Raw genomic sequence first — 10,288 nt, 5'->3', positions numbered from 1 at the left:
CGTAAGGGAAGGAGGAGTGTGCGCGAAATACGACTCGGGTTCCCGGAGGGGGCCATGAGGGGGCGTGGTCCGAGGAAGGACGTTTGTGATTGGTGGGTTCTGCCCTGGCCGGGAAGTTTGAACGGAAGTCTGGGGAAAAGCCTGAGAAGAGCAAAGGAGAGGGAATGAGCCCAGAACCCCCGGCAAAAAGGGTAACAGTTGTGATACCAGCGCTGCAGCAGGGGCTGCCCGAAGGTCGCTTCCAGTAATGGGGTAGAGAGTTTGGAGTAAACCATGCTCCCCTTTCGCTAGGCTCAACTTTCAGGTGAGGTTTTTCTAGTCCTTTAAGCCTTAAAAGAGACACAACCCCAAAGATATTCGAGTAATTCTGTCCTCTTAGAGAAATCTGTGGGAAATCTTGTTGTTGTTTTTCAGTCGCTCAGTCGTGTCCACTCTTTGCGACCCCATGGACTGCAGCACTCCAGGTTTTCCCATCCTTCACCATCGGCTGGAGTTTGCTCAAACTCATGTTGATTGAGTTGGTGATGCCATCCAATCACCTCATCTTCTGTCGTCCCCTTCTACATGCTCTGAATGAAGAAGAGATTCTCCCTTTTCTCACACCCTCGAGTTTCTTTGTAGGTACACAAAGATTTCTAGGTTCTTGGGAATTTAGATATGAAGTCTAATGCATCTCTGATTGGCATCAGGGAGCAGGACACAGGAAAGGCGTTAGTTGTTACACATTTGCTGTCGTTGGTGTTTGCCGCCAATGAGATTTGCTATTTATGATTTTCAAAAACCAGCTTGAACAATAGGAATGTGGTAGATGTCCGACAACAATCTGGCCAGTTGTGTATAAATACATTGCTGTTGTTTAGTCACTAAGTTGTGTCCAACTCTTTGGGACACCATGGACTGTAACCCACCAGCCTCCTCTGCCCATGGGATTTTCCAGACAAGAATCTTGGGGTGGGTTGCAATTTTCTTCTCCAAGTGATCTTCCTGACTCGGATCAAACCACTGTCTCTTGCACTGGCAGGCGGATTCTTTACTACTGAGCCACCAGGAAAGCCCTATGTATGAATAAGATTTGGCCAAATGTATGCTAAAGACAGAGAAGGGAAGGGAGAGTCCAGTATTCTAAACTCAAGTGCTTGTGAGGCGAGGCACTCTGAAGAATCTTGTGGGAGAGAATATTAGTGAGAATTTAAAATATTATGGCCAACACTTATTGAGGCATACTATAGGCCAGGGATTGAACTAGGCATTTCATATATTAACTGTTCTGAGTCAATATATGTGTGTGCTTGAGCACACGTACTGTTTCCTTTACTCCATATTACAAATATTAATAGCCTTGAAATAGCACAAATGAGCAAATGATAAAATGTAATTTTCTTATATATACTTATATATATAAGTGACTTCATAGTGGTGTAATATGCTAGCCTACTCTAAATTATTGAGTTCCACAAGACATCATAATAGTGTGACCAATCAAAAGTATTTATTATTACTAAATAAATCTATCTACTGCTTTCTAAAAAGAACTTGTTAAAAAGAAGCAGAGGCTAATTATATAATAATGAATATATAACCATATTTTGGCCATCAGCATTCATCCTATTCTGTGAATCACATTACTGTCTCTTGTTAGGTAGAAGGTCACTGAAATGTAATCCAAAAGCCCAAACATGTTCATGTACTCCAAATGCAGATTTTGACTTTTGTGCTCTTATTATTAGATTGACCTTTTAATTGCCTGTCACTATTGATAGGGATGGGGAGTTCTTATGTTTTAGAAAGAATATTAATTGTAGTAACCATTAAATATACAGTTGTTTCAGTAACTCTAAGGTAATTAAAGTCTATGAGAAATACCAATAAAGATTTAAAGGGCAGAGTAAAGAAACAGACTGAAGTAAGCACAAGGTTTTCCCCCCACAGTCAAAAATTTACACAACCCTACAGGAGCCACTTCTGGAAAAAGTAGTAACTCTCAATTCATATGTCTGTATGAATTGTGTCATTTATGGTAAGTCATTAACATTGTAATTCCTGTTCATAGGTCGCATTAATATTACTGTAATACCTGTTTTCTTTCTCCATCCCCTCTTCGTTTTTCCTATTTTGTAAATCACTACTTTTCTAACCAGGTGGCACTAGTGGTAAAGAACCTGTCTGCCATGGCAGGAGACATAAGAGTCTTGAGTTGATCCCTGGGATCCCTGGGTCTAGGAAATGGGAACCCACTCCAGTATTCTTGCCTGGAAAATCCCATGGACAGAGGAGCCTGGCAGGCTACAGTCCATGGGGTCACAAAGAGTTGGACACAATTGAAGTGACTTAGCACAAATGCACTTTTCTAACAGGGGCTTCCCAGGTGGCTCAGTAGTCAAGAATCTACCTACCAATGCAGGAGATGTGGTTTAATCCCTGGGTTGGGAAGATCCCCTGGAGAGGGAAATGGGAACCCATTCCAGTATTCTTGCCTAGGAAATTCTATGGCACAGAGGACCCTGGCAGGCAACAGTCCATGGGATCTCAAAAGAGTTGGTCACAACTTAGCGACTAAACAACCACAGCTTTTCTAACAATCATGGGCACAGACAGCCCTCCTTCCTCTTTATTCTTTCTGAGAGCTGCACTTTCCTTCTTCGCTAGAGGTCTTACATATACAAAGCTACTGTAACCAGTTGTTTGAGTTTACCCCTCCTTTCTAACAGATAGAGATCTCTACAAGGATTTTATTATGCTTATAGTGGCCAGAAGGCCATAGCTCATCTCTGGACTCTCAACAGTTCTCAAGTGGTCCTTGGGGTTCTCAGAACTTTTGTTTTACAACTTAATATAATAAATAGACAAAATTGCAAAATTGAAAGGAATCCTAGAAAGACTAATTTACATTGAAAATGACAGCATTTAAAAGGTCACAAACTCCAGTGTCTACAGAGGATAGGCCTACATCATAAATAATAAAATTGGCCCTCTGTAATATAATAGGGAGTGGTAAAGACAGTAGCAGATTGAAAAGACATGTCATATTTGAAGGAGGCAGTCACTGTTTACCACCAGCCAGTTATAAAATGAAGGCAACATTTAGCCAAACTTTCAGATTTTTCAAGGGACATCAGATACGTCAGATTTTTATGTGTCATTTCTCAATTTACCAATGTTGACAACCAATTAAATTTATTTTTAAAACATGTATCAAATTAAATGTATGCATAGGCCAAATTTGGCCTGTGGGCCACATATGTGCTATTTCTCTACTAAAAGGTAAAATGAATGGATACTGGAGATCTTAAAATTGGTTCCTGTGAGGAATTTAATGGAAAGGAATGGGAGAGGGGTGATGATTTTAAGTTTTTTTTGTTGTTGTTGGGATTTGAATTGGATCCCATCTGATATTTTTTGAGAGATTCCAATAAATGTTTTAATTCTTTTCAATTTTTCTTGGTTTTGGACAGGTGTTTTTTCATGTGTTTTAATAAGCTTCTACCAAAACTGGACGTTGAGAGGAATGAACTTCACATGAGGTATGGAACTCTAGCATATAATTTTGCCCCTCAAATGCCCGATAAAACAAGATTAGAAGATAAAGCTATTTGGGAATTTGAAAGCTTATTTTTTGACTAATCTTGCTAGTTAAGTGACACTTGTAGCATATGATTTAAACATGTGCATGAGAAAATCCAAGCTTTAGCAAAATACAAATTGCTACATGTCATGACCTTAAGAATTATCTTTAACACTCAGTGAACTCTCAAATGCAATGATTTAGTGACCATATTTGCATGCATTGTACTTTACCCACTATGAAGAGGATGGGAAATATCAGTTAGAAACATAATAAATCCTCAACAAAATACTTGGAAGCCAAATCCAGCAACATACAAAAAAGAGTTAAACACCTTGACAAAGTAGGATTTGTCCCAGGAATGCAAGATTGGTTTTACATCTGAAGTTCAATTAACATTATAATCCATATCAATAGAATAAAAAGCAAAAATTACTTGATCATATTAATAGGCACAGAGACAGCATTTGAAAGAACTCAACAAAACAGAACCTCAATAGGTTCTTCCACCTGATAAAAGACATCTGTGAAAAACCCATAACTAACATCGTTTTTAATGGAAAGACTGAATGTTTGCCCCCTAAGAACACACGCACGGTAAAGATGTCTACTTTTACCATTTCTAATTGACATTGTGCTTCCCTGGTGGCAAAGAATCTGCCTGCAGCATAGGAGACCTGGGTTTCATCCCTGGATCAGGGAGATCCCCTGGAGAAGGGAATGCCTACTCACTCCAGTATTCTTGCCTGGAGAATTCCGTGGACAGAGAAGCCTGGTGGGCTACAGACCATGAGATCACAAAGAGTTGGACATGACTGAGGTACTAACACAAAACAATCAACATTGTATTAGAGGCTTAAGCTGAGACAGATAAGAAAAAGAAGCAAAAGACATCCAGATTGGAAGGGAAGAAGTAATACCATGCAGATGACTTGATCTTGTATATCAAAAGTCCTAAGGAATGCACTAAAAGTCCTAAGAAATAATAGAAATAATAAAGTTCAGCAAGGTCGCAGGATATAAAATCAATAGACAACAATTAATTGTATTGCTTTACACTAGCAATGAATCATCTAACAATGAAATTTAAAAAATAATTCCACTTATAATAGCATCAAAAAGAATAAAATATTTAGGAATAAATTTAATAAATTAAAGAACTTGTATACTGGAAGCTATAAAACATTGCTGAAAGAAATTAAAGACCTACATAGCACTAGGTGTTCACTGTGGCCCCTCTTGCTTCAGCTCTACTTCCCTCTGAGACAAAGGTGCTGTTACTGGGAGGGGAGAGATCTCATGCTTAGAAGAAACAAAATCAGCTCAGATCTAATCCTCAGGGCTTCTACACATGGGACCTGATACTGCCCCTGATAGGGTGGTGACACCCACTGAGCATAGGAGAACCCCCGACTTACACATGGCTCTGTCTCTAGCCTCTCTATCTCCAGCCCCAGAAAAGTGATAGCTATCATTGAGAGAGCTAATTCTTAGGTAGGTTGATAAGGAGTCCAGGGCCCTCCAGGAGAAGAAAAAGGGGTCCAGGGTTCTCAAGGCAAAAGGGACAAAGGTTTTTTTCTACATTGCTTTGTCTTAGCTTAGTCACATCAGATGTTTTTTCTTAAACTCTGAGTTGTTATGACAACCATCTTTAAGACTAACTTTCTTTAAGCCCAGAGCTAATGATTATACAACAAAACAGCTCATTTTGCTCAAGGGTATGTTTTTCCTTAAGCTCTGTACTAATGATTATATAACAACAATGTATCTTGCCTGAGGACATGTTTTTCCTTCACAAGAACCTTCTGACTAACCTTGTTATCTTAAGACCTATGTTGTGGGAGTGGGTCTGGTAAGACCTTTCTATTCTTATGTCTAATCTTGTTAATTTAAGATGTATGTTGTGGGAGTGGGTCTGGTAAAAGTATATAAGGCTTTGATAAGACTGGCAAGGGGGGCACTCTCTGTCCCCCTTCTGATGTCTATGTCTGAAGCTTTCTCTGTCCTTCACTGTAATAAAACTTCTGCCACACAAAAACTCAGTGATCAAGCCTGCTCCCTGGTCCCGAAGCTAAATCTTCTTCTTTGGAGATCACAAATCCGACATCTTAAGCTATCACCAGCACACCCTAGGAGAAGATGTGATCAGTGCTCACTTCAGGTCCAGCTCTCCCACCAAAACCGCCAGGCATACATATACTGAACAGAGATGCTCCCAAACAAGGACACCCCTTTAAGACTGGGATAAGTAACTGTTTTACCTAATGTTACAGAGACAGAGAAGTTAAGCAAAATGAGAAGACTGTAGAATTTTTTCCAAACAAAAGAATGAGGAAGAAACCTTGGAACAATAACAAATGAAACAGATCAGGCTTCTTGAAGGGAGGATGGCCAATACTCTTGTGGACGTATTTTAAAACAATCAGAGGCTCCACTCCAGATCGTTAGAATTCAGAGATCAAGCACAAGGGAAATAAGATATCAAGTAGATTTGGCAAAGCTATTTCTCATAAAACTGACATAAGATGACCTTGCTGCGGCTGCTGCTGCTAAGTTGCCTCAGTCATGTCCAACTCTGTGCAACCCCATAGACGGTAGCCCACTAGGCTCCCCCATCCCTGGGATTTTCCAGGCAAGAACACTGGAGTGGGTTGCCATTTCCTTCTCCAGTGCATGAAAAGGAAAAGGGAAAGTGAAGTCGCTCAGTTGTCCGACTCTTAGTGACCCCATGGACTGCAGCCCACCAAGCTCCTCCGTCCATGGGATTCTCCAGGCAAGAGTACTGGAGTGGGGTGCCATTGCCTTCTCCATGATGACCTTGATTGGTAGAAAAAAGAAATCAGACAGGCTGGGGACCTTGAGACTTAAGGAATATCAAAGTGGTGAATAGGTTTTATTTTTGCCTTGTATATTACAGAACTGATGCTAAAGGTTTCAGAAACATCAGTAGACACAGACAGATGTGTTTCCTTGAAGTCTCAAGGAAAACCTCTCTCTAAACATAGCACTAGGAAAGGGGAAGTCTTGCAAGATAGAAAACTTATAGAAAACAAATTCTCTACCGAAGCCAAATATCACAGAAAAAAAACTGTGGCTATACCCAACTAGCAGAGGCTAAGGGAGGAGCCTCCACTTCCTAAAATAAGGTGCCCTAACACCCTTGCCAGGGTAGTGTCAGAGAAGGCTAAGTAAAGAGCCTGGACACAATCACTAGTAACAAGCATTCTCTACCATCCCCCGACCCCAGTGCATTGGCTACTTTGTGGAGAGTCAGGACTTTCACCATCACCCAGCATTAATGAGATTTCCTCTACCCACAGCGTCATCATAGGCCATGTGTGGAGCCAGAACATTTACATCCAGCAGTAATGAGAAACCGTCCCCTCCCATCCAGTGTCAAGACAGGCCAAGTATGGAATCTGGACTTCTCTCTCCATCTGGTAGTAATAAAGTAGCAACACTTCTCAGCTGGAGTGGTATCAGAGAAAGTAAGTTAGAACCAAATGTTTAAATAGGATATATAATCATATAACATAGTATGAAAAATTCTAGTTTTCATTTGAGAACCACTTATTACAACAAGAATGAGGTAAGTCTCAAGCTGACTGGAAAACAACAACCAATATACTCCAAAAGTGAGATGTCAGAGGTGTTAGAATAATCTGACAAAGATTTTAAAGCAGCATTGAAAAACATGTTTCAGCAAGCAAACACACTGGAAACAAATAGCCTCAAGAAAGAAACTGAATCTCTCAACAATGAAATATAAGATACAAAGAAAAACATAAATAAAAACATAATGGGTGGGCTCAAAAGCAGAATGTAGGGAAGAGGAAAGAATAAGTGAATCTGAAGATAGAGTAATAGAAGATACCCAATCTGAACGACAGAAAATAGACTGGGAAAAATAAAACAACCCAGAATATTAGGAGCTTGTGGGACCATCACAAAACACCTAACATTCATGTCATTGGACTTTTGGAGATGAAGAGAAAAAGAGTAAGGCTGAAAAAGTATTAAAGAAATAATGGCTGAAAAGTACCCAAATTTAGCAAGAGACTTAAATAACCAATGGATTTAAGATTCTCAGTGAATCCCAAACAAGATAAACCTAAAGAAATCTATACCAATATCCATCATAGTTAAACTAAATACAAAAAGATCTTGAAAGCATCCAGAGAAAACTGACATCTTTCCTGTAGGAGGAGAACAATCCAAATGACAGCAAATTTCTTATCAGAAATTGTGGAGGCCAGGAGGAGGTAAAAATGTTTTTCAAGTGCTGACTAAAAAGGAACTGTCAACCCAGAATCCTATACCTTAGTGAAAATACCCTTAGAAATGAAGGGAAAATGAAGACATTTTCAGATGAAAGAAAACCAAGAATATTTTTAACAAGCAGACTTATCCTAAAATAATAACTGAAGAAAATTCTCTAAACTGGAAGGGAACAATAAAAGATAGAACTTTCAACTTTGTAATATCAGTAAAAAAGAAAGAACACAGCAAAAATATGAGTAAATACAACAGGCCTTCATTTTCCTCTTGAGTTTTTTAGATTATGTTTGATAATTGAAGCAAAAAATTATAACACTGATACTGTAATTTTTCTTTTATGTACATATATAAATATATAGAGGAAATATTTAAGACAGTTTTATTATAAATGGGGAAGGGCAAAGGAAGGTATGGTTTCTATAGTTCACTCAAACTACTAAGATGATGAGACCATCATCTGTGATAAGTGATGGAGATAAAATATCTAGATCCAACTACTAGAAAATGCATACAAAAATGTACACTTAAAAAATGCCATAGATAAATCACACTGGAATTCTCATAATGCTCAAGTAACTCAGGAAGGCAGGAAAAATGATACAACTTGGGGAAGAGGTGGTGCTGGGGAACAAAGCAAACAAAACAAGATTTAAAATGATAGACTGAAGGCTAAACATGTAAATAATTATGTTAAATTTAAACCGTTTGAGTACACTAATTCAATGACAGAGATTGACAAAAGTGGTTAAAAAACACACCTTTGTTGTCTACAAGCAACTAACTTCAAATATAATCAGTGTCAAGTAGAAAGTTAAAAGATAGAAAAAGATATAATATGCAAACATTCAGTTCAGTTCAGTTGCTCAGTCGTGTCCGACTCTTTGCGACCCCAAGAACCGCAGCATGCCAGGCCTCCCTGTCCATCACTAACTCCCGGAGTTTATCCAGACTCATGTCCATCGGGTCGGTGATGCCATCCAGCCATCTCATCCTCTGTTGTCTCCTTCTCCTCCTGCCTTCAATCATTCCCAACATCAGGGTCTTTTCAAATGAGTCATCTCTGCGCATCAGGTGGCCAAAATATTGGAGTTTCAGCTTCAACATCAGTCCTTCCAATGAACACACAGGACTGATCTCCTTTAGGATGGACTGGTTGGATCTCCTGGCAATCCAAGGAACTCTCAAAAGTCTTCTCCAACACCACAGTTCAAAAGCATCAATTCTTCTGTGCTCAGCTTTCTTTATACTCCAACTCTCACATCCATACGTGACTACTGGGAAAACCATAGCCTTGACTAGACAGACCTTTGTCGACAAAGTAATGTCTCTGCTTTTTAATATACTGTCTAGATTGGTCATAACTTTCTTTCCAAGGAGCAAGCGTCTTTTAATTTCATTGCTGCAATCACCATCTGCAGTGATTTTGGAGCCCCCAAAAATAAAGTCAGCCACTGTTTCCACTATTTCCCGATCTATTTGCCATGAAGTGATGGGTCCAGATGCCATGATCTTAGTTTTCTGAATGTTGAGCTTTAAGCCAACTTTTTCACTCTCCTCTTTCACTTTCATCAAGAGGCTCTTTAGTTCTTCTTCATTTTCTGCCATAAGAGTGGTGTCATCTGCATATCTGAGGTTATTGATACTTCTCCCTGCAATCTTGATTCCAGCTTGTGCTTTCTCCAGCCCAGCATTTCTCATGATATATTCTGCATATAAGTTAAATAAGCAGGGTGACAATATACAGTCTTGACATACTCCCTTTCCTATTTGGAACCAGTCTGTTGTTCCATGTCCAGTTCTAACTGTTGCTTGCTGACCTGCATACAGGTTTCTCAAGAGGCAGGTCAGGTGGTCCCATCTCTTTCAGAATTTTCCACAGTTTATTGTGATCCACACAGTCAAAGGCTTTGGCATAGTCAAGAAAGCAGAAATAGATGTTTGTCTGGAACTCTCTTGCTTTTTCGATGATCCAGCGAATGTTGGCAATTTGATCTCTGGTTCCTCTGCCTTTTCTAAAACCAGCTTGAACATCTGGAAGTTCACGATTCACATATTGCTGAAGCCTGGCTTGAAGAATTTTGAGCATTACTTTCCTAGCGTGTGAGATGAGTGCAATTGTGCGGCAGTTAAGAGCATTCTTTGGTGTTGCCTTTCTTTAGGATTGGAATGAAAACTGACCTTTTCCAGTCCTGTGGCCACTGCTGAGTTTTCCAAATTTGCTGACATATTGAGTGCAGCACTTTCACAGCATCATCTCTGAGGATTTGAAATAGCTCAACTGGAATTCCATCACCTCTACTAGCTTTGTTTGTAGTGATACTTCCTAAGGCCCACTTGACTTCATATTCCAGGATGTCTGGCCCTAGGTGAGTGATCACACCATCGTGATTATCTGGGTTGTGAAGATCTTTTTTGTACAGTTCTTCTGTGTGTTCTTGCCACCTCTTC

At 39.6% G+C, this 10,288-nt stretch overlaps 1 protein-coding gene across 1 annotated transcript in view; it reads left to right on the top strand.

Annotated features, from left to right (window-relative positions):
• Positions 1-131: 131 nt before the first annotated feature.
• The window catches only part of FTCDNL1 (formiminotransferase cyclodeaminase N-terminal like), an 85,508-nt gene continuing 75,351 nt past the window's right edge, over positions 132-10,288 (top strand). The window contains exons 1-3 of the transcript XR_014078682.1: positions 132-304; positions 3,453-3,521; positions 6,883-7,050. The gene's annotated coding sequence lies outside the window, so the exon portion shown is untranslated. The remainder of the gene's footprint in view (positions 305-3,452; positions 3,522-6,882; positions 7,051-10,288) is intronic.

This window comes from Giraffa tippelskirchi, chromosome 3, assembly GCF_054371585.1.
Source record: "Giraffa tippelskirchi isolate mGirTip1 chromosome 3, T2T-mGirTip1v1.2.pri, whole genome shotgun sequence".
Classification (NCBI taxonomy): Eukaryota; Metazoa; Chordata; class Mammalia; order Artiodactyla; family Giraffidae; genus Giraffa; species Giraffa tippelskirchi.
The sequence above is the reverse complement of the archived record's forward strand: the minus strand, read 5'-3'. Positions and strand labels throughout refer to the sequence as shown.